Genomic DNA, 25,064 nt, shown 5'->3' on the forward strand with positions numbered 1-25,064 from the left:
TGGAATAATATATTATTTGTTTAAACCAATAAAAAGTAATAGATTTGTCCAAATAATGGATTAAGACTCTTACATTCACACCGGATTTCACAAGAAATACTTGAGCAATTTACATGTACATTGAAGTTAGTTGGACATCAGTGACTGTTACAAAATTTGCCTTGTTCATTTGTTCAAATTTTCAAATTTTTTCCAACTTCTGCAAAGAACTTCCACTGAAATTTTAAAATTTCTATCAAATAATTGCTCTTCCTCTACTTATTCTAAAAACTGATTTAAATTCATTTTTGATTTATTTGTTTCTCCTTATATATCTCACTGCGTATAGCAAAACAATGAAAAAACTATTTTAAATATGTTTAATAATTAGTAAAAAACCTATGTGTGTTTTCTGCCACCATTCCCAATAAGGTGGGGGCTCTGTAGTTAAATTATTACCATGTGACTAAGGCAGCTCTGGTAAGAGCTGAAACATGAGTGGATAAATGAATCAACTTGACCAGGCAGATGTTCTCATCTGAGAATTTGGTTTGCTGATTGAGAATGTATTCAATCTCTAACAGTATTAAACTTGAGAGAAAGTACAATCGTGAATTTTATTGGAATAGACATTTCCTGATGAGATTATGGAGAAGAGAAATCCAGTTTGTTGACAGAATGTAGATGAGATAAGACACTTCACAGAGAAGTCCTGAGAAATTTGATGACAGGTTCCAGTGGCTTCCTACCTGTAGCATCTCAGGTGGCCCTATGGCATTTCAATCCATTTGCCTTTACTTTCTATGAGGTGGCAATGTATCTCTAATTCCCCCTCCACTTTGCTTGTGTGTGTGTGTGTGTGTGTGTGTGTGTGTGTGAGAGAGAGAGAGAGAGAGAGAGAGAGAGAGAGAACAATTTCTATTTCTTAAATCTAAAATGTTCTTGACTAAGACAAAAAGACTGCTTGTAATAGAACCATAATTCAAGCCAAAATTTAAGAAATAAATTAATCCTGCTAGCTAACATTTATAACATTTTGCATTTTAATATATTTTGTTTTTATTTAAAATCTTTATTTTACATTTTGTATTTATTTAAAATCTTACAACTTAATATTGGAAGTTGTTTTTAAGAAAAATATCTCATGAATATGAGATTGGATTTAAATTACAAGTTTTAAGTGAGATTACAAAGAAATAAATTGGCTTCCCAGAACTTCTTTAGATTTTCAAATAAAATCACAATAATTTGCAAATATTGGGTTGGCCAAAAAGTGTCTTTGGTTTTTAAGTAAAAATTACAGACACATTTTTCATTTTCACCAAGAACTTTTTTTTTTTTTTTACCAAGAACTTTATTGAACAATGTATTCACCCTTTTGTTCCACTACCTTCTGCCATCTTTCAGGCAACTTCATAATGACATCTTCCCAAACCTTTTTATCTTTTTGAGCAAAGAACTCTTCCAGGTGCCTTTTACCATCTTCCAGGGAATGGAAATTTTTTCTATTTAGACACTTTTGTAAAGACCAAAATAAATGGAAATCCGAAGGTGCAATGTCTGGTGAATATGGCGGATGAAACAGAACTTGCCAGCCAAGCTGTAATAGTTTTTGCCTGGTCATCAAAGAAACATGTGGTCTTGCGTTACCCTGATGGAAGATTATGTGTTTTCTGCTAGTATACTAATTCTGGCCACTTTTCATCAAGCACTGCTTTCAGTTGGTCTAATTGGGAGCAGTACTTGTTGGAATTAATTGTTTGGTTTTCTGGAAGGAGCTCGTAATAGAGGACTCCCTTTCAAGCCCACCATATACACATCATCTTCTTTGGATGAAGACTGGCCTTTGGTGTGGTTGCTGGTGGTTCATTTTGCTTGCCCCATGATCCCTTCTGTTCCACATTATTGTACAGTATCCACTTTTCATCGCCTGTCACAATTTGTTTTAAAAATGGAACGTTTTCATTACATTTCAGTAGAGAATCACATATGGAAATGAAGTCAAGAAGGTTTTTTTCACTTAACTTACGTAGAACCCAAACATCAAAACGATTCACATAACCAAGCTGGTGCAAGTGATAGTCAACGCTTGATTTGGATATTTTGGGTATGTCGGCTATCTCCCGTGTGGTATAACGTTGATTGTTCTCAATTAATGTCTCGATTTGATCACTTTCAACTTCAACTGGTCTACGCAACCATGGAGCATCGTCCAGCGAGAAATCTCCAGCACGAAACTTCGCAAACCACTTTTGACATGTTCGATCAGTCACAGCACCTTCTCCATACACTGCACAAATCTTTTTTGCATTTCAGTTGCATTTTTACCTTTCTTGAAATAATAAAGCGTAATATGCCAAAAATGTTGTTTTTCCTTCCATCTTCAATATTAAAATGGCTACAAAAAAGTTCACCAATTTTGATAAGTTTTTTTATTAATGCATGCTGATATTACAGCTGTCACAATACCATTTAATAAACTTGTTTTGAATGAAGTTAAAGACAGCTAAGCACTACTAGAGCCATCTTATGGAAAAAAACAAATGAACTCTTTGGCCAGACCAATACAAAAATCTAGGTGCATTAGAATGTTGCTTAATGACCACTTCAAATCTAAGAGTCTGTGGCATAGTTGCTTAAAAAAATCTAATTTAAAATCATTCAATTCTCTTAACATTCCCATGATGTCTCTTGACCCCATTCCACATATGTGATATGTCTGTGTAGACACTTTTGGATTAAGAGTAAAGTCACTGTGTTATTTACTCAAAATGTAGAGTTGAATTTATATCTCAGAAACTCATCAACACAGTTGAAATATATGGAGATACATGTGTTTATTTATTCTTGCTGGTTGCCAAATTTCATTAATTAGAACGTCTAATTTAAGAGCTACTAAAAATAACAATTTAGAGTGTAATTTACCAGAGACAAAATTATTCAAGTCATGAAGACAATTAAATGACAGTTTAATAAAAACTTCATAAATATTTTATTTAGCTCATTAGCGATTTCCCCTTCTTCTACCAAAATAATACCTCCTTTCCGTCTTAAGGTGCATTTAATTAACCTAACATAATGTACAATTTAATTAAAGGATTTCTCTAGTTATTTCTTCCACATTACCATATGAGAAGTAATATCGTATGATTTTGAATGATATCGTATCTGTGAATGTATCATGGCAGAAGACTGAATACTTTGTTTCCTCTGGTTAGGAGCTAGTGCAAGACAAGATACCATGGCAGTTAAGAACATGGATGCTCGATATTGACGACGTAAATTTGAATTCCAAATATGCAGGTTACCAGCTGTGTGCTGTGGGCAAGCTGATTCACCTTTACTATCTCAGTTTCCCCATCTGGAAAATAGAAATGATAGTAACTGCCTAACTGACAGAGTTATTCTAAATATTAAGTGAGGTAATATTTTTAAAACACTTCTAATAGGATGTGGTGCAATTTGCATACAGTATTTGTTATTATTATTTGTATGAGCTTATGTCTCTATCTATGATTATATAGGGATGGAGAAAACTATCGGAAAGTATAAATTATGTTGAAAGTATAGTTAATTAGTGAGGAAAAAGTGATATGAATAGAAAGATTGGGTAGAAGCAAGGAAATAAGGGAGTAAAGACCATCCTAAAATTGATATGATCACTTATAGGCATTTATGTAAAATGATATATACTTATACACCCTTTCTGAAGTGTAATGGTAGCTAATTTACTAAAACAACTGTAAACATTTTTAACTTTATTTTTTCTCCTTAACTCCCAGAGGTCAAAGATATAATACCTTGCAACTATATAGAGCAAATTAATTATAGCTATTGTTTCATTTAACTCACAAACTGGTTATTAAAAATTCCTAGAGACAAGTAACTACATGTTTCTGCATCTTGCCCTATTTATTCAAAAGTACTTTATGTAATTTTCTCTAATCACCTAGTAAAACCTAATTCATTTTTTAAAATGGTTTAATATATGATCGTATGTTTTTAGCCTTAAATATGCTCTAAAGACAAAATAATTGTTACTCTTTTTGATTCAAACAGTTTTTCAGAGAAATTAAAAAAGGAAATTTAAGAAATTTATTTTACTTTTATTTATTCTGTATCCAAAATTCATCTTTTTTTTTTTTTTTTGGTAGATTTAAGTTTGTGCCTTATATCATATTCCTTCTAACTAAAGATCCTCTTTTAATATTTATTTTAGAGTAGGTCTGCTAGCAAAGTCTTCCCTATTTTAGCTGTTTTGAGAAATTATTTCTTCTTCATTTTGTAGAATATTTACATGGGTGTAATTTTGTAAATTTACATTTTATTGTTTTTCTTCTAGGACTTTAAAGAATTCTCTCCTTAATCTTCTTGCAAACTATTTCCTGATGTTCTCAAATTTTGGCTAAGACACACTGATCTGGCTGATGGACCATATAAGCCAACTCAGAATTCTGAGTTAGAGTCAGGTATTATGAATTATAAGATGATTAACCTCTCTGATGCTCAAATTCCTCATTTTTCAAAGTGCATTCTGTAGTAGATTGACCCTAAGAGATGATCTGTGGAAACATACTCCATGGTCAAAAAAGCTTAGGAAATGTTTTGTTTCTTTTTTTTAATTTTAGATATGTCTTATTACATCCCATTCAGAATCATAATTCAACGGACACCTCTGATAAGTATTGCAATAAAGAAACTTGTATATTTAAAAAAAACAATCTTTCACATTGTTCTTTGATCAATAATTCTCTCTTTTACCAGCAAAATATATTGATATCCTGTGGAACTAGTATTCTAGAGATCAACTTTCAGGAAATGCTGTCCTACTCTAAATGAATCACCTGAGTATTTCCTTGTAGTTGGAACGTAGAAGCTCTAGAATCATCCCAGTATGTGTACAAACACACACACACACACACACAAACACACACAGTGCACACATCTTCTCCCCCTACACACATACATATATATATATAGAAAAATAACCTTTTATTGAAATCTAGTTTTTCTTGATAAGTTCAATATAAATTAAGGTGTTTATTTTTCCCCAAAGAGGCATAATGAAGAATAACAGAAAATACAATTAGTTATAGAAACAAGGGAAACAAACAAAAGAGATATAAAACCAAAAATTAAGTTGGTTTACATATATTTTCATAGAAGTTCATGTAAATATATACATATATTGAGATAGAATACCTTCAGAGCCAAGGAATATGAAATTCGAGAGCTAAATTAGTGTCTCTCATATGTGTGTCTAAAATACATTAATTATTTTTGTAAATACTCCTTTTAAAATATTTATACCAAGATATTAGGATGTATAATAGCAACACACAAGAGAAGTGCTGATATTCAGTGGGAAAATTTCTGCTTCTCAAGACCTACTGACTTGTATCCCTGCACCCTGATAACATGAATGAAAATACCTAGGGTTTAAAAACTATTTTATTCTAAGACTCCTATATACTGGCAGTTAAAGTGGCCAGCCCTTAATCTTGCTCATTATGACACAGTTGAAACGATGTGTTCAGAGAAGTATAACAGAATATTTAGTACCTAAAGAATCAGCTGATCAAAACTACAATGAAGTATCACCTCACACCAGTCAGAATGGCCAGCATCAAATAATCTACAAACAATAAATGCTGGAGAGGGTATAGAGAAAAAGGAACCCTCTTGCACTGTTGGTGGGAATGTAAATTGATACAGCCACTATGGAGAACAGTATGGAGGTTCCTTAAAAAACAAACAAAGAACTACTATATGACCCAGCAATCCCACTACTGGGCATATACCCTGAGAAAACCATAATTCAAAAAGAGTCATGTACCACAATGTTCATTGCAGCTCTATTTACAATAGCCAGGACATAGAAGCAACCTAAGTGTCCATCAACAGATGAATGGATTAAGAAGATGTGGCACATATATACAATGAAATATTACTCAGCCATAAAAAGAAATGAAATTGAGTTATTTGTAGTAAGTTGGATGGACCTAGAGTCTGTCATACAGAGTGAAGTAAGTCAGAAAGAGAAAAACTGATACCGTATGCTAACACATATATATGGAATCTAAAAAAAAAAAGGCTCTGAAAAACCTAGGGGCAGGACAGGAATAAAGATGCAGATGCAGAGAATGGACTTGAGGACATTGAAGAGGGAAGGGTAAGCTGGGACGAAGTGAAAGAGTGGCATGCACATATATACACTACCAAATGTAAAATAACTAGTGGGAAGCAGCCGCATAGCACAGGGAGATCAGCTCGCTGCTTTGTGACCACCTAAAGGGGTGGGATAGGGAGGATGGGAGAGAGACACAAGAAGGAGGAGATATAGGGATATATGTATATATATAGCTGATTCACTTTGTTATAAAGCAGAAACTAACACACCATTGTCAAGTAATTATACTCCAATAAAGATGTTTAAAAAAAAAGAATCAGCAGAAGATTATATAATCTACAAGCTGAAGAAAGCTGGGTCCTCTCTCCATTTAATTTTTGAGCTTTCCCTGTTGTGTAGGTTGTATATAACCTGGGATTTCTTTTGTGAGCAAACGTTTTAAGTGTTTTTGAATGTCAGGGATGAATTTCCTTTCAAAGATATTTTTTCAGAGGCAAAATTTCAAGACACCAAGAGATTTAGAGACCAGTCAAAGAAGAGGAAATTGTTTTCTCATTATTCTCTACGGAAAATAGTATTATACAATATTCAAACCTTATGAGGTTTTTCATATGACTTTTCAGATATGAATTCCTCTCTATCTTTATGGATGGGTGTCTGGTTTGTTTTTTCCATAATAGGCAATCTACCTCAAAGCATGGAGGAGATCTGTTTCTTTTAGTCAATTTCTGGGGCAGAATAGATTGGCAGTGTTAATATCCAGTCATAATTTCAGGATCTCATTTGAAGAGCCTTCAACGTACAGACATCCTGTTTCATATAACGTTAAATAGAAAGCTGGGGAAGACATCTTAAAGAGGATTACAAACACTTTTTATTACTTTTGCTGAAGAAAAGTGATATTTATTGTAATGTAAAATGCACATACAGAGATGGGTGCAACATATTTAATAAATAATACTATGCACAATTAGTTATTTTCTGGTTCCTTCATAAACCAAGAAAAAATTCTGCTTCTTCTAAACATATGTCAAACTATGTCGAATTATGGAGTGGTGGGTAAGGTATTTTCTGACCTCTAAAGGAACTAACAGAACATCAAAATTAGAACATGGTTTTTTCTTTATTACATGTTATTTATTATTAACTGGAAAAATTTGGTACTATTACAATAATATAGTTAAGTTGATATCAAAGATTCTGATACTCGATTTCTTTACTCTTGTAGAAATCAGGTGTGTAATTGCTTTCCTATTAAAGTAAGTGTACCTGAAATAAGTTATAAGGAAGTAGTGATAAACAAAGATGCATTTTAGGTTACTCATTTTAAATGATTTATTAATTTAGAATTTGAGATGATTTATCTATCTACAAAGAGAAAATAGCACGCACATGATTATCATAAATAATAATTATTTAAAATCTACACATTATTGTGAATCTGAAAAATACTGTAAAATATCGAGTAGTAGTATTATCTTTCAGCTTACTTATGAATGGCTTCCCACCTGTGATCCTTTGAAAATCAATAAGATACATATTTAGTACTATATCCAGCATGAGGTCTCTTGAAGAGGATACAGTTTATCAGACAAAAAGATTGCAATAGGCACAAACATGTAAGAAGTGCTAATTTTGAGGGGGAAAGATCTGAGAAAGGGTCTTTTAAAGATATATGCTTAAAATCATCCAGCTAATTAAATTTGGTTAATGGGCATTATGATAAGGGGAAAATAATTTAACATTGTTCAACTCTGTAATATATAACATAAAAAATATTTATATATATTATTTTTAAAACGTACAATTAAACTTGTTAAATTTAATGAGGTACTATTTACAAATTATATTTTTGTCTTAATCTGTAAGTTATATATTGTATGAGACCACTTAAGTCATCTCAATATAACATCATACATTAACATAAAAATCTAATTTACCATTTTTATAAAGACCAGTTATTTTCCTAGAGGCAAAACAAGTGGCTGCTTAGTTAATATTTTTGTTGCTTTTTAACTAGTTGTTTTATTAACAGTTTCATTTCAAGACAGAGTTTCTAAAAATTTTAAGTATTCCATTATCAAATAAAAATTAAATAAGAAGCAAGCAAGAAAAATTATAGATTCTTGAATAATACAAGATTTCAGGAACAAGTCCTGAGATAAACATAATTGTACATTTTTTTGTTATTCAATAAAAGACTAGATTTTTGTATCTTTTCATACAGTTCCCAGGGAAAAAGTTATTCTTATATTTTTAGACTCAAGCTATATACCATTGGTGATAAATCAATGCTTTGAAATATACCACTTTTTTTAAAAATAAACATTTCTTCAAAATCTTCTTTCTCTAGATTTTTTATTCATATTATTTGTCTTAGCACCTGGCTGTATCTACCTCTAGAATTCTCTAAACTCCTATCTATGTCTCTAAATTTTTCATGATATTTTGAATGTAGTATTTGTTAATTGGTAATATGTGGTTTATTGCATAAACATGATTTTATTTAAAACTTAGATGTAATTTTATATTTACTCTGGTTATTTATCCCATGAATAATTATCTTGAAGTGCAAAACTTCTTACTGGTTTAACTATGTGCAGTCTCATACTCAGGTCTTGCCTATTTAGTCATGCATTCATCTTATTATCCAAACTCCTTGGTAATCATAACCTTTCCAATTATATGACATTGAGTTACATTAAGTAATTATTTTACTCATTCCCATTCATACCAACACATAATTTTTTATGAATAGTTTTCGAATGTTCAACTTGGCATCTCACAGGGTCATTTATTCAGCATTTATTAAAGAACTGTCACTGTACAGTAATTGGAATGTGGAGACAGAATACAATATAGTCCCTGCTCTAAGTTGTGTGCATATGTACAAGGGGGGAAGGACAGTAAGCACGCAGTGTATGATATGACATTTGTGTCTTAGAAGTACAAAAGGTGGAATAATCTGCTATACTTGGTGATTCCAGTGAGGGCTTTGCTTGTCCTGGGTTTTGAATGGAGAGTGGAGGATGATAGGATGTGATGCACAGAGTATTTCATTAAGGAAAATACATTCCAGCTTGAATGAACAGCTCCATTACAGTTATGCAAAACAAGCATGTCATCTATATTGTCAAGCTAGTAAATATTGTTAAATATGCAAATTAATGTAATCAGTATTTGACAATGCATGGGTAAACACATGTAAAGCTATTTAGAAAGCAAAGAAGGGAGGGAGGAGGGATGGGAGGGATGAAGAAAGGAAAGAAGGAAAGAAGGAAGGAAGGGAAGGAAGTGAAACTGAAGATTCTAGAAATATTCCTCCACTGCTCCTCTCCTTTTAATGTTTTTTTTAGTGTACTGGTGTAATGATCTGGCTACTGCTGCATAAAAATCCATCCCAAAGTTTAGCAGCTTAAAATAACAAAAATTAGTTATTTTGTTCACAAATCTGCAATTCAGGTAAGGTATGGCAGGGAAGGCTCATGCCTGGTACAGATGGCATCATCTGCTGTCTTTGACTGGGGGCTTCAAGGTCTACTTTCATGATGATGTAATCATATGGCTGGCAAGCAGGGCTGGGGGAAGCTCAGGACTGTAGAATGAGGGCCTTGGTTCCTCTCCACGTGAGTATCTCTACTGGTTTCCTGAACTTCCTCAGGGCATGGTGGCATTTTAGGAGAACCCTGAAGGAAGACGTATTGACTTCTATAATAGAGCTTTGGAAGTCATAGTGTCACTTCTACTGTAGTCACAAGTCTACCCATCTACCCATATACAAGAAGATGTAACGTAGACTCTATTATCTCAAGGATAAGAATGTCAGTCACACTGAAATAAAACCATAAACATGGATGATGCTGTTGTGTCTTTTTTGGATAATAAAATCTTCAACAGATAAAGTCACTGAGAATTTTGTCCCAAATAGTAGATATACTTTGAGATGATCTTTTATCAGTAGCCTTCAGCTGGGGGCCTTTTTGCACACCAGAAGACATCTGACAATATCTAAGGACATTTTTGGCTATCAAACTGGAGGTTGTACTGGCATTAGTAGATAGAGGCCAAGGATGCTGCTAAACATTCTACACTGCACAGGACAGTTAACAATCCCCACCATATGTAATTATCGTTTATAAACTATTAGTACTTTAACATATACCAAATTATTTTAACTGAGAATTTTATCAAAATAAAATCACTAACTTACCTTTGCCCTAATACCAATCACTTAAAATTTTAAAGTAATAATTTTTAAATGTGACCATAAAAGAGCTATAATATGTATGAATATCTATATTTATGATTACATAATCCTTAGATATTATGAGTTGTAATCACAGGACTACTGGTAGCATATCTTTAAAACATATAAATAAGAATTATACTCGGTGTAGAACTTGCTTTCATCATTTTACTTTCATATGAAGAGCAATTTCACCATTTGAAATATATTTCAAAGAGAGTAAACCATTTGAATAAGAGGTAACATTTTAAAATTAACTTTTAAAAAACAAACCTCTTTATTCCAGTACATTGATTGTATGTCATATATAAAATAACTAATAGAAAATAACTAATATGATATTAAATCTGGGATACTCTATTTCCACTCAAAGTAAGAACAATTCCCACCATGTGTAATTTACAATTAAAACATTGTAAATTCAGATCTCTAAGATGGTGGTACAGGACTGTACCAAATTTGTTTTTATATCATAATTAGACTGATCCAGTTAATATGAGTGAGTATCATGTTGGAGTCTTGTCATGTCATATTAAAACTCTTATTTTATAAAAGGCCACTTGTAGAAAGCATTAGTTGCTGTAACCACCTATTAAGTTTTTCAGACGCAACCATGGTAAATTTTGCCTGTTTCCTCAAAATGACTGGCATATACTGTTGTTCTTGACCTTCTAAAGAAGGAAGGCTATCTTGGGTCTTTTTATTTCCTAGATTGATTAACAAGAAATCAGAGCTTTTCTTTTAACCAATTCTAGAGATTCTTACTGAATTCATTCCACAATTATAACGTATTTCCATATTCTTTTATGCTTAATTTCCCTCTCTCTAAATAGAAAGTATGTTTTGTCTACACACTAGATAGAATGCTATTTCCTTAAATGTTATTTCCTCTGCAAAAACAACCTTGATATTTTCAACCTTTATATTTTTATTTCTAATAGTTTATAAAATGATTTTAAATTTCCATCTCATGTACAATATTTGCAATATATTGAAATTACTGTTTATAATGAACACTTTTCAAGTCATGTATAGTAATTCACTAATTGTTCTATATAATACAGATCTTGAATTCTATATCATTTATTAGTTCTGTTTCCCATTTCTTTCCCAATCCTCATTATAAGCTGCTTGTTAACAGGGACATAGTGCTTCTCTTACATTTCCAAAATAGTCTATACAGTGATAAACAGAGTGAGGGTACATTAAAGGATTATTAGATTCATCATAACCTTCCAAATATGAAGATTTCCACAGTGTATAGCAGAAGTGAAATACAATCCTGAGAAAAGCAATTTATTAAGGGAAGTTTCAATAAATTGGAAAATGAAAGCAAGCAATAAGATTTTCATGGGAAAAAAAGGGGAGGTATAGGATTAGAAAAGACTAAGGCAGCCTGGGTAAGCTTCCTTGCCCTGGACTCCTGCTCAGTTATCACACAATTGGTAGTTTAAAAAAGAAAGAATGAAAGCGTGAATGCAAGAGAAAGAGTGAGGTGTAGACATGAGAGCACAATGGAAACTACTGTTTCCATTAAAAGTTCTCTGTAGTACTATAGTATTAGGACAATTTTACTCTTTCGGTGCCCATGTAAAAGTGCCAAACACAAGTGGCTGGGGGAAAAGGGAGGCATTCTATATAGTTATGAATGAAACTCAGGGCAATCTTAGCACCTTAAAGATTCCACACAATCCAGGAGCACTTTGGAACCTTGACTGAATCACATGGAAGGACACCACAGCAAATAATGACAGGGGGAAAAGAGGGATGTAGAAAATAATGGAAAGAAAATGTATATGGCATATGTTACTTGGCTAAATATAGTTATGAAAATCAATGAGGCATTCTCTCACTGTGCAGTATAGATACTACTGGTGCTGAGGGTGAAATTTACAGTTGGATGAAAAGTTATGCAATACAAGGTAAAGGGTAGAATAAAGAAATAACAATGATTATTTTCCTTTCTTGATTTAAAAAGTCCCAAGATTCCATAGCTTTGGAACTCATGCATAACTCAACAATACATTCTTCAACAATACTTTCTTCAAATTTGAGACTTTTTAAAGCTTATTTCTATATTTCCCACCCCTTGAAGTAATTTTTTTATCACTTTCCTTACATCAAACTTAGTATTGTATGGATAGTACTGTTTTTCCTCTTACACAGTATCTACCTTCTATTTTAATGGAATTGCTATGACATTTATTTGAAAGATAACATTTAGAGCTGACTGACCTGAGTTTGACATTATCTATCCTTCTTCAAACCATTGTATGCCCTTGCCTCGTAGCATTGAAAAGCTTTCTATTTTCAGATATCTGGTATAGCATGAACATCCTTCAGTGTCCAGGCTAGACCCACTAAGCATGCATTCTATGTGTATTTCAATGCCTATCTTCCCAATTAATTGTACACATAATCTGGATATTATCTTTCCCAAATCACGATAGATATTCTTACTGAGAGTGCATGGACAAAAAAGATTCCTTAATTCAGAAATATGTTTATACTCTTCAACAATACAAGGATTCTAATCAGGCATTGATATTGAAATATTAGAAATAAAAAATAAGCAAAAATTTAAAAAAGCAAACTTTTCCTGATATAATATGCAATTAAATTCTTATACAAAAATTAATTATTTTCTATTTATCTAAGCTAAAGGCTTGAGCTGCACTGCAACACCTGCAAAGAAATCATAGCAAATGCCAAATAGTGGCAGGCATTCTGAAAACACAACTACTCCAAAGTATGAGAGAATATTGTATGCTTAGAGATAACACATTTGAATTTATGAAATTGCCTGCCCAGCATGCAATAATAGGCACTAACTTAATGAGGTCTACTTTACAAGATTTTATTGTTCTAAAAACACTGCTTGTTATTAGAGTCAATTAATATTATTTGTTACCTCAATATATAGAAAGAGAAGCAGCATATTTTAGTTTATAAAATAGTCAAGCATCAAAACATCTTTTTATTTAAAGATAAGATTTTTCAACAGTTCAGAAGCTAGATGTAATTCAAATGGAGGAACAGCTGGCACAGATGTCAAAGAATTCTGTGCTCTTTGCTAGTCACAGCTGAAGTTTATATCTAGCTTTCCTTGCAGCCTCAGAGGAACATAATGAGTGGTCACCTTGAAAGAAGATGACAAATTTTGCATTTTTTAGTAGTTAATTTTATGAAAACATTACACTCCTCCAATGCAGCAGTGGTCATTATCAACATTTTAAATAAAGAAAAATGTTGAGCCACATCTGTTGTAACCTGTCAATATCCCTGGGATGTGACATAATAACCCTGCCTGTGACATTACTATAAAGGGAAAATGGACGGAGAGACTACTTAGATTGTTTCATATATCTCACCACAAAACTTTAAAATATGCAGAAAAACAATGTGCATTAAGACTAGATTTAAAACTGGTCAACAAAAGTCCTTTGTTTTCAATACCAATGTATTTGCCAATTATCCTCAGAATGAGTCTTGTTTAAAAAATATATTTATTTATTTGGTTGTGCTTGGTTTTAGTTGTGGCAGGCAGGCTCCTTAGTTGAAGCATGCAAACTCTTAGTTGTTGCATGCATGTGGGATCTAGTTCCCTGACCAGGGATGGAACTCGGGTCCCCTGCATTGGGACCGCAGAGTCTTAACCACTGTGCAACCAGGGAAGTCCCTCCTTAGAAAGAATCTTGATTAAAAAACTTAAGGAATGTTTGTACTCTCATATAGGTACAGAGATGTCACAAATGCTGTGCTTTTTTTTTTTTTAATTCGAGAAGATTTTTGTTTGCTTGTTTGTTTGCGGCTGGTTACAGATGGAGTTCTAGAAAAAAAAGGTGGGTCTCTCAAGTGTCTGTCCACCCTGCAACTAGAGGTACTGACTGTCTTTGTTCTGAATGACTTTTTTCAATGCTGCCTGCATATCAAAAAGCCTTGGAAGATACAACGTTTACCTCTGAAGAAAGGGCAAGCTTGTTTACTGTCCAGTTTAGTAAAGATAATGTCCCCCTTTAGGGCAAACGTCCTGCAGGCTTATAGCTTGTTGTAAAAGATTAAGATTTCCTAACATCAGGGTTCCTCTCTTATAACACACTCTACTGTGTTTGTGATACCTTGTGAAAACTGGGGTTTAGGGAACAAGCACAATTGCAGATTTTCTGGCTATTGCTATTGCTGTGAGTAACAAAATCTCCTTTATTTCTGACCCAGTAGTCTTAGGTCTTTGGCCATCATCCATGAAACTCTGGCAGGCTAACTAGTTAGATTGAATATAGGGTAAAAATTTCAAACTTTTCAAAATCCTTGACAGGGATACTGTACTAAAAGATGTGGAAGAAATATTTTCACTTAAACACTTTCAGGAAGATAAAAAAAAAAAGACAGGACATTATGTTTGGAGGCAGTTATTATCTATCTCGCTGCCCTCCTTTCTTCTACTGCCTTCAATATATTTGTTCTATTTTTCTTTTTGGAACAAAAGATGTTATCAGGGAGTTGTGCTAGTTGCCCTCCCTTTCTCCCCTCAGATCCAAACTCCATTCATAACCACCCTACTCTGTGCCTCAACCGTCCCCACTCCCATTAGTGGAACATCAATGGATTACTTTGACCCTAGGCTTATGTTTGTAATTGGATTAATGGGCACAGTGTCTTATATTTAGGGTGAGAAAGAAGAATAGGTTTTAGTGTTTATTTTTTGGCTCCTTTTGAGAAGGGTTACTATATAGGTGGACTGATATTGCTGTTGCGCCTTTTCACATGTTCTTTTGCCACATATATAAAAATATGCCATGTATACAAAAAGTATATATTTATTCCTTTTTAACACATTTTTTCAAGTCTTTTGCTAATTTTAATTGGCTTGTTTTCTTTTTACTGTTGATGTATAGAAGTCCTTTACATATTTTATATATTAGTCAATTGTCTGACATATGCTCTTAAAGTGTTTTCCCGCTCCACTGATTTTCTCTTTTGATGAGAAGAAATGTTTATTCTTTATGAAATCATTATCATATTATCTTTAATAATTATTGTTTTCTTGTATTCTTTCCAATAAATTCATCTTAATGTAAGGCATGAAGATTTTCTTTGTTCTTCTCGGAGCTTTATGGCAATGGTATTTATGTTTAAGTCTATGATTAATCTTAACTGATTTTTGTGATATAAGGGTTGATATAAAAGTGATATAGGGTGCTTAAAATTGCTGACATATATATCCAGTTGTTCCAGAACCATTTGTTGAAAATATATTCCTTCCCCTTTGAATTGATTTGGTCAACATTCTATTATTCATAAATGCACACATCACTTTTTGGACTCACTCTTTTGTCCCCCTAATTTCTCTTTCCATCCTTCCACTAATACTGATTATTATAATCATACTTTAGTCTCAAAGTCAGGTAGTAAAATTCTGCAAAGCTATTTTTCTTTTTCAAGGTTCTTTTGGCTAATCTATATCTGTTGTATTTCCATGTATGTTCTAGAATCAACATAACAATTTCTTCAAAAAAATGACCTTGGGGAGAAAAGAAACCCTAACAATACTGAGTCTTTCTGCTTCAATGATCATGGTATGTATCTCCAATTATTTTATCTCTTCTTTAATTTCCCTCAGCAGTGTTTTGTAATTTTGGTGAAAACTTCTTAAACATTTATTCTTATATTTAATATTAGGTAATTTACATTGATTCTTGCTATTTTTCTTACTTTCATTTTTATTGATTTATTGCTAGAAATTCAATTTTTTTGTATAATAATCTTGTATCTTGCAAACTTGCACGATTTATTTTTTAATTCTGATAATTTTTTTTCTTGTTACTTCCATTCGGTTTTCTTATACATAATATGTGTTGTAAATAAGGAGTACTGGAGTTTTACATCTTCTCTATCTGCATTTTTTAACTTATTTTCTCCCTTATTGCACAGGCTAGCACCTTTAGTACAATCATGCATAGAAGTGGAGAGAACTGAATCCTACCTTGTTTAAAAAGTTTTTATAGGTTTATCATAGATGCCCAATATCATGTTAAGAAAGCTTCCTTGTATTATTAATTTTCAGTTCATTTTTTATCCAATCAGGAATGGATGCTGGATTTTTTTAGATACTCTTTTTCTACAACTAATGAGTTAATCATATGGTTTTTCTCTTTTATTCTGTTAATGTGGTGAATTACCACGGTTTTGATTTTTAAACAACCTTATTTCCTAGGTAGTCCACACCTGAGTGGCCATGATGTATTACCTTTTTAACATATTGCTGGATTGAATTTGACTATGTCTTGTTAAGATATTTGTGCCTATGTTCATGAGTAATATTGGTCTATAATTTTTTAATCATTTTTGCTTTTAAATGCCTTAGCTTTTAGTATCAAGCTTATGTAGGCATAATAAAACATGTTAGAATTATTCCATCTTCTATGTTTTGAAAGATTTGTGTGATTCTGGTATTATTTTTCCTGAAATTATTAATGGACTTTACCAGTGAATCCATATGGGTCTGGAATTTTCTTTGTGGTCAGAATATTTTAAAATTCCATATTCATATATACAGTAAACATGAGGCTATTTAGACCTTTACTCTTGTTTCTTTTAGTATCAGCTTTAACAAGTATTTTTTCAAGAAAATTTTCTATTTTATCTATCTTGTTGAATTATTAGTCATTCATATTACTCCACAAATGTTCTTTATTCTTTGTATGATCTGTATTGATTTTTTTAAATTACTTACTAATGTTAGTAATTTGTTGTTTATTTTTGTTCATGATCAGTCTTGCTAAAGCTTCATCAATCTTATTGTTTTAAAGAATTGATTTTGATGTTATAATTTTTCTCTATTTTTAATTTTATATTTCAATAATTTCTGTTATTACTGCTTTACTTCTACTTATTTTGGGTTTATTTTACTCCTCTAAATTTGGAAGCTTAAAAAATTAATTTTAGGCTTTTCTTTTTTTTAATAATGTAAGCTGCTAATTTCACTCAAAAAACTGCTCTAGCTGCATTTCACAGGTTTTGGTAGGCTGTGTTTTTATTATTGTTAAAGTAATAATATTTTCTAATTTTTCTTGTAATTTATTCTTTAGTCCATAGGCTATTTATAATTATTTTGTTTAATTTCCTAACTTTAAAAAAATCTATATGTCTTATTTTTTACTGATTTCTTATTATATTGTGGTCCGAAAATATGCACTTTGATTCCAATCTTTTGATATATATTGAGACTAGCTTTATTCTTCAATGTATAGCTAATGTTCCATATATTTCAAACATATGTGTACTCTTCAGCTGTTGGGTGGAGTGTTCTATAAGTATTAATCAGATGAAGCAGATTGATGGTGCTCAAATCTTCTTTATAGTTTTTTTCTATTTGTTCTAATCATTACTGAAAGAAAGAGAGGTGTTTACATCTTCAGTTATAATCATTGATTTGTCTCTTTCTTCCATCAATCCTCTGTTCTCTTCATGAATTTTAAAATTCTGCCATTAGGGCATACACATTTATGATTATTGTGCTATCTGATTAATTGATCCTCTTATCAATATGAACTATTCCTCCTGTTTTCCTAAATTTATCTTTAAGTCTACTTTCTGTTGTTAGGTTTCTTATTGATACTATAGGATTTAAGTCTCTATCTATATATATATTTTTGAGAGGAGACTTCGTTTTCTTTGTTAGGGATAGAATGACAGTCAATAGCAACTTTTCATAACCTAAGTAAAGGTAGAATTCAGCTTTTATTTCACCATTCAAAAATTGCCCTAATATGCAATTTTCTTAAGAGAATGAAATCTATGAGTTATGCTCACTCTTCCTAAGAAAAGTCAGATGCCCTGTATCTACACAGAAGCCTACTCTGTGATTTTATGCGGAATTTCCATTCCAAAGAAAAAATTGTTTTTAAAATGATTTACTATCTTGGCTGTACTGTGTTATAGCTAACATCTTTTTGAGAAAAATAAAAGTAGGAAAAAACCTTTCATATGTAATCTCTTTTGTGTCTTCCACCTGGTCACTCACATTGCTACACTAGGCATTTCTACTTTTCAAAAGAAAACTGAAGATGAGAATGCTGTAAATGAAAACACACTTGAAAATGTCATTTTGAAGTTCCTAAAAACCTGTTTTGCTAATGGAATTTTTTACCTTATTGTCATACTGGTGTTTATCCAGTGCTTTTCTAGATGCACTTTCTCCATTTCAGAAAATCATATTGAAACAGCAAAAACACATTGAGAGAAACTCTTTATACTCTACCAACATCACATAAACTTTTTTTGAAATTGACTTAGTCTTTTTTTCATATCAAAATAAAATATCTCCTGCAAGGAAATTAAGATAATGTCAAAGTTACCATATGTTTGTTTTTCACAAATCATCAACAGAAAACTTGCTCCTGGACTGTTGATAATTTGTCAGCAATTATTAATAGGTATTAACACTGACAAAGTTCCCAGTGGGGTTTAGCCTTCAAAATATCTCAGGATTCAAAACTTATCAGTAAGCAGCTGCTGCTATCATCAAGTGCAATTCTATTTTATATGGAAGTGTTAATATTAAATAGAAATGAAGAAAGCTCAAAAGGTAATTGTTTTTTATTTTAAATCTATTAAAAAATTTTTTTAAGAGTATCAATCAGAATAGATGCAGATTGGTAAAAATCTTAATAAAACAAAAAATACAACCAACATCTCAATTTTTAAAGTGAACTTACTTCTATTAATATTCCATAGAAACATATTCTAAAAAATTAAATAACTCTATAAAAAATAAAATAAAAATATGCAATACCCAGTTACAATCTTCTCACCAACTGTCTTTGGTCAGTTGATGATGTGTTATTCTTGTCTGGGGTCATTTATTTGTCTAGGGAATCAACTAGTTTATTAGCTTATCTATGCTGCCCATGCCTGGGATGACTAGAGTGACTCTGTTATACTTCACATGTCTCTTACTATACTCCACCAGACAAGACTGGGCATATTTTTATAGTGTTGATAGAAGTACTAGAAAAAGAAGGAAAATCCAATCATGTAGGTACATTTCAACCTTGCATCATGTCTACTAATATCCAATTGGTCAAAGCAAATTACATAACCAAGCCCAGAGTCAAGCAGTGGGCAAATCAAAGTGATATGGCCAATGACATGTATATAGGAAGGAATTAAATGTAAGGGTCAATGATGCAGTAAATTAGAGATCATCTGAAGCATTACGTTATCATCAGAGGTTTGGCAAACTTCCAACAGGCATGGTCCAGACATCTTGGGAAAGCTGTCTCATCAGCTGCTTCAGTTTTGGGAAATCTTTACTTTCAGGTTACCAGATGATGTGCGGGTCCAGTCAGTGTTTGGTACTTAGGTGTGTCACATGAATCCAAAAGTCTATTCCTTGGAGTCTGGTGGCACAAGAGGTGGTTAGCAGTACCCAATAAGGGTCTCTCCACCAAGATTTGAAGAGAGTTCTTCTGAGGTGTCTTTTCCAATAGATGAAATTTTCAGGTTGCAAAGTGTGATTATTTGAGGTTTCTGTTTATTAACCTTTTACATTTCCACATTTTGATCAAGATCTTCTCTGAAAGCATTGCTGAGCAAGAATCAGGTTTTCTAGTATCAGCAGCTCTTTGCCCCTCCAAGCCAGAAGGGACCTTTCCTAGCTGTAGTGTCTCACATCAGAGGGGAAGTGCACCTAATAAGGTCACATCTGAGAAAGAAGGAGGGGTAGGAGGGAGAACTCTCAGGTACTTTTTACCTAAAGTCAAAGTACCTGTCCAGTAAAATGGGTTCCTCAATAATATGAAGTTTAAGAGGAGTTCCCCAGGCAGGGATAATCTTTCCCAAAAGGACTTTAGCCAGAGAAGAGGCAGTAGGCTTCCTGCAAGGGAAGTCTTCTGTCCAATATGAAAACATACAGACCATGTCTAAAACCTATTTATATCCATTAGATGAAGGAAGTTGTATAAAATCCATTTGCCAGACTTCAAATGGTCCATTAGTTTAAAATGTCCAGGAGCAGTGTGAACAGGCTTTCTTGTTCACTTGTATTTCAGACAAGTGGGACAATTGGGGTAGACATGCTTGAGGCCTTGTTAATGTTTCCCCACCAATACTGATTTATCAAACTATCATTTTATCAGTAGAACAATGATTTAATGTGTGTACAGTGATGAAGAGTTAGAATTTTAGAGTGTCTGGAAGACTGGGTTATTTGTTCCAAACCAGAGCTTGGACACTAGCTTTTTTAGGCTGAGCCAGAACAAACAAAGGAATGAACTAAAAGAGAGAGCCCAGGACTATATCTATATAATCTATAATGATCACTTAGGTATCACCGAAGTAAAGTAAATCCACAGTGTTAGTTACCTTGGTGACACAAAATTGGCAAACTATATTTTTCTCACAAGCCTGGTTAAATTAATTTCCCTCACATGCAAATTTAAAAGAGTAAAAATAATAAAGTATGCTCCTCAGTAAATAAATAAAAATATAATGACAACATCAAAACCAAAAACCCCTGCTCAGCCCAGATCTAAGTTTTCAAAATGAAGAAACGGCAAGTGACTGCCTTACATAGGGATAATATTTATCAGTTTTCTAACATATTGGACTACTAAGGCATATCAATAGTTAAATTAATTGCAAATAGAGCTAAACCTTGTAGGCCTCAAATATAATTCATAGCCTTATAATATTGTTTAGGAATTTCCCAGCTCATGTATTATAAATCCGATTTTTCTGAGTTAATGCATTTGCAGCTTGAAGTTTTAGTATTTCCAATGTAATCTGAATAATACACATGACCTCAAACATTCCACACTCATTTTTTAATGTATTAAGTACATTACAGGCCAAATCTTAGAAATTTGTTTTTGATTTATCACATTTATTTATGAACTAAGAGAAAAAATGAAATGCTAACTAACGTTTCTTTTGACAAAGTCTGAAGACAATGTACCTATTTTTTATGGTTTTTCTTTTATGCAATTTTCCTCATTTTTCTTGTCAGGTGTGACTGCAGGCAGCTACCAATTTTAAATATAGGATCATAGCATCAAATTAAAAGAAATTTTAAATTCACAAACTCCTGATGTCGAATGGATATTCAAAGAACTCCATTAAATTAGACATAAACTTCTATTTTGGGAACCCATCTGCAATATTTTAATTAGGATGCTAATTTCCTGAAAATACACATTCATTCTGTACAGTATTAAAATCATCCATAACATCAAGTAAATAATGGTATTTTAAAATATTTCAATGCATTTTCCATGACTTGCCTTGCTTATGAACACAGGAGGTCATTCATAAATTGTCTTTGAGAAGCATGTGAATTTCCATACTTTGTGAATGAGAAGAATAAATTAAAACGATGTGTCAGTCTGAGTCTAATCAGGAGAAAAAGACTACAAAAAACTACACAGAAGGCTAAACGGGATATTTTATAAAAGCATAATTAACTATGGTAAAAGAGCAACTATTAGATATCAGGAAACTCTGTATGGTACCCCAGGGCTGAGGAAAAGTATCTAAAGAGGGATAAACTTGGAAGGGGTTCAGACCACACCAGATCAGCTCACTGGATAGCAGCTGGTTTGGCAGGAAAGGAGCTGATCTGAGTACCTGGCAAGCAACCAGCCACCTCCAGGGCAAAGCTGGGGGAGAAGGGGATCAGCAACTGTTGGTGCGGGCATGCAGTGGATTCCAGGAAATTGGTGGGGCCAGGATACCTTCAGATGGCACAGCCCATGAGGATTCTGATTTCCTTGTGGAGAGGGCTGCGGAAAGGTTATCATCAGACTGAAGCTGGAAAGTCACAAAGGGACCATATTCTGGACCCATGGTTTGGGCTCTGCCAGTTGTTCTCACATGTCTTGCTGATATCAAGCCTCTTCCTCCTACAGTGTTCCTGTAGCTCCCTCTACTGAGAAAGATTATCATGTTTGCTTTAACTTTACCACTCCCCTTAGACAGTAGGTTAGAAATCACTCTGAATTCTTTATGAGCCAGTCATGTCTCACACCTGATTTGCCTTGCACATACTGCCAAATTCCATACTGTAAACGTTGCTCCTCTCTGGAATTCTGCAATATTTCTTCTCCTCCCTCCATCATATTTAATCCCTGTGTGTTTAACAGGACCTCGTCATTTTTATATTTCTGTTAATGCATATTTTCACAGGCTATATTACATTGTATTGTTTACACAACTAACTCTATTAAATATTTTTATTACTGGCACCCGGTATAATACCTAAAACATAGTAAGTATTCAATAAGTTATTACTGAACACATTTTAATTTTTGCAGAGATATTTCTATTGAAAAAGATGACTATATCATTCATAAAATATAGAATTCATACTTGCGGTGGATAAAGACACATAGGAAAGTTAAAAATAATATGAATTTACTCATAGAAATAAAAGCAACTGTAATCATAAAATAAGCACATACCTACAGAGAAAAGTAATGGGCATTTTCTATCATTGACAGTTTTTGATGAAACATGCTTTGTTTAACATGATTTTTTTTCCAATTTTCACTGACTAGCATGCAGATAAATTAAATAATAGGTACGAAGCTGAGTTTAATCTCATTTGGTCTCTTGGATTTTCAGGAAAATACATAGTTGAAAATAGAAAAAAATTCCACCTTGATATTTTATTATTAAAAATTACTGAAAATTTCAGTTAAGCGTTTTCCTGTATGCACATATTAATGCTTCTCAGAAATTTGGATATTATTCCATAAATATTTGTTTCCCCAGTCCATAACCACTACTATCTCCTAACAGATGTTAGAAATGTCAGAAGAACATTCAGTTTCAGTTTGCAAGTAACTATGTTAATACTAGAAATAAAGCAGTATGTCACGTATGGAAAACCTCCCACAGTATCTCCTTACATTCCTTTACCTCAAATCAATTTTTGTTAGAACACAGACAAATTCTAATATGAATATGAATAGTTAACACTCTAATATCTCTAAAAACGGTCTTTCGTAACACAGTGTTAAAACCAATCTCACTTTCAAATCTCTTTTGAAACATGAAATTTTTAAATCTATAAGACTATATTAGGCAATTGATTTAGAGAGTATAAATATCATCTGCACTAAAGACAACAGAAATGAATTCCAGGCATTGGAAATATATACCTAAAGATCTCAAATGGCCAAACAGGATATAGTCGGCACAAGTTAATATTTCCCATCCCATAGAACAACTAGCTGGTAACTCATTCAATCCGTATTTCTTTTGATTATCAAATGTGTTTTTACTGTGCTTTCATTTTGTCTCATTGCTTTATTTAAATGTCCTACAAAAGTCTTTCTTTAAGGAAGTTGCTTTACTTGGTTTAGTGTCAGTTAGGTTCTTTTGAGATTAGTTTCTTTTCTAGTTTATTCATTGTAGAATATTTATTATTTACATTTTTTTCCTTAGAAAGTTTAGCCTCAGGGTTTCATGACAATGTTACTACATTATAAAATATAAATAGAACTTCAGTCTCCCTTCCCCCTCAACCCCTGTAAATTCATTTCTAATGACTGAAGAGCATGCAGAGGCACTCAAAGATATATCAGAGTCTTGCAAAGTCCTTATTTTCAGCATAAAAAAAAAAGAACTCTAAATTGGAACCCATTACTTATAGTTCACTTATTTGCTGGTCTAGAAAAAACCAATAACCTCATTATAGCTCAGCTTTGTCTTATACATACAAAAAATCTTTCATCATTATGATGTAGCAGTTATCTTGAGTAAAAAAATGAAATTATTCTTTTAGCAGACTGTCTTCCTCTCTACTTATTAGGTTGTGTTAAAAGTACATTTGTTACAGAAAATGCCAATGTCTGATTGGATTTTCAACACACTATGTTGAAGTGACTGCATATTAAATTAACCGAATTTTTCAAGTTATATTTTTCCTCATCCCATTTTTTTCTCTTTAACTTTAGGAAATATAAAAATATGTGCCATTCTATTTTTACTTTCAAAGTTCTGCCCTATTATACGTCCAGTTAAACCAGAAACTGGACTCAGTGAATATGATCTTCAAATTACTATAATCAAGAATTATGTTTATTATATGAATAAATAGAGAAGATGTTCTAAAATGAAGGCACATAGTAAAACAAATTCTATGTTTTACACAGAACAAAGGAAGTAGTAAAATTACTGTCATATTTTATTTTTATATAGACGGCTGAAAATTTTGGTTTGTATGACAAAACACCACTATGGGGTAGATCATGGTACATGGTAGAGTTTTTAAAACTCAGACATTTATAAAAGTCAAAACAGGGCTTCCCTGGTGGCCCAGTGGTTGAGAATCTGCCTGCTAATGCAGGGGACACGGGTTCGAGCCCTGGTCTGGGAGGATCCCACATGCCACGGAGCAACTAGGCCCGTGAGCCACAACTACTGAGCCTGCACGTCTGGAGCCTGTGCTCCGCAACAAGAGAGGCCGCGATAGTGAGAGGCCCGCGCACCACAATGAAGAGTGGCCCCCGCTTGCCACAACTAGAGAAAGCCCTAGCACACAAACGAAGACCCAACACAGCAAAAATAAATAAATAAATTAATAAACTCCTACCCCCAACATCTTCTTTTAAAAAAAAAAGTCAAAACAAAAGCTGTGCTATGTTGACAGTAATAGTAATTAAATAGATTTTTTATTCATCTACTTGCAAAAATCACAAAGTCTTT

The sequence above is a fragment of the Pseudorca crassidens genome, chromosome 6, assembly GCF_039906515.1.
Source record: "Pseudorca crassidens isolate mPseCra1 chromosome 6, mPseCra1.hap1, whole genome shotgun sequence".
In the NCBI taxonomy this organism is placed as follows: domain Eukaryota; kingdom Metazoa; phylum Chordata; class Mammalia; order Artiodactyla; family Delphinidae; genus Pseudorca; species Pseudorca crassidens.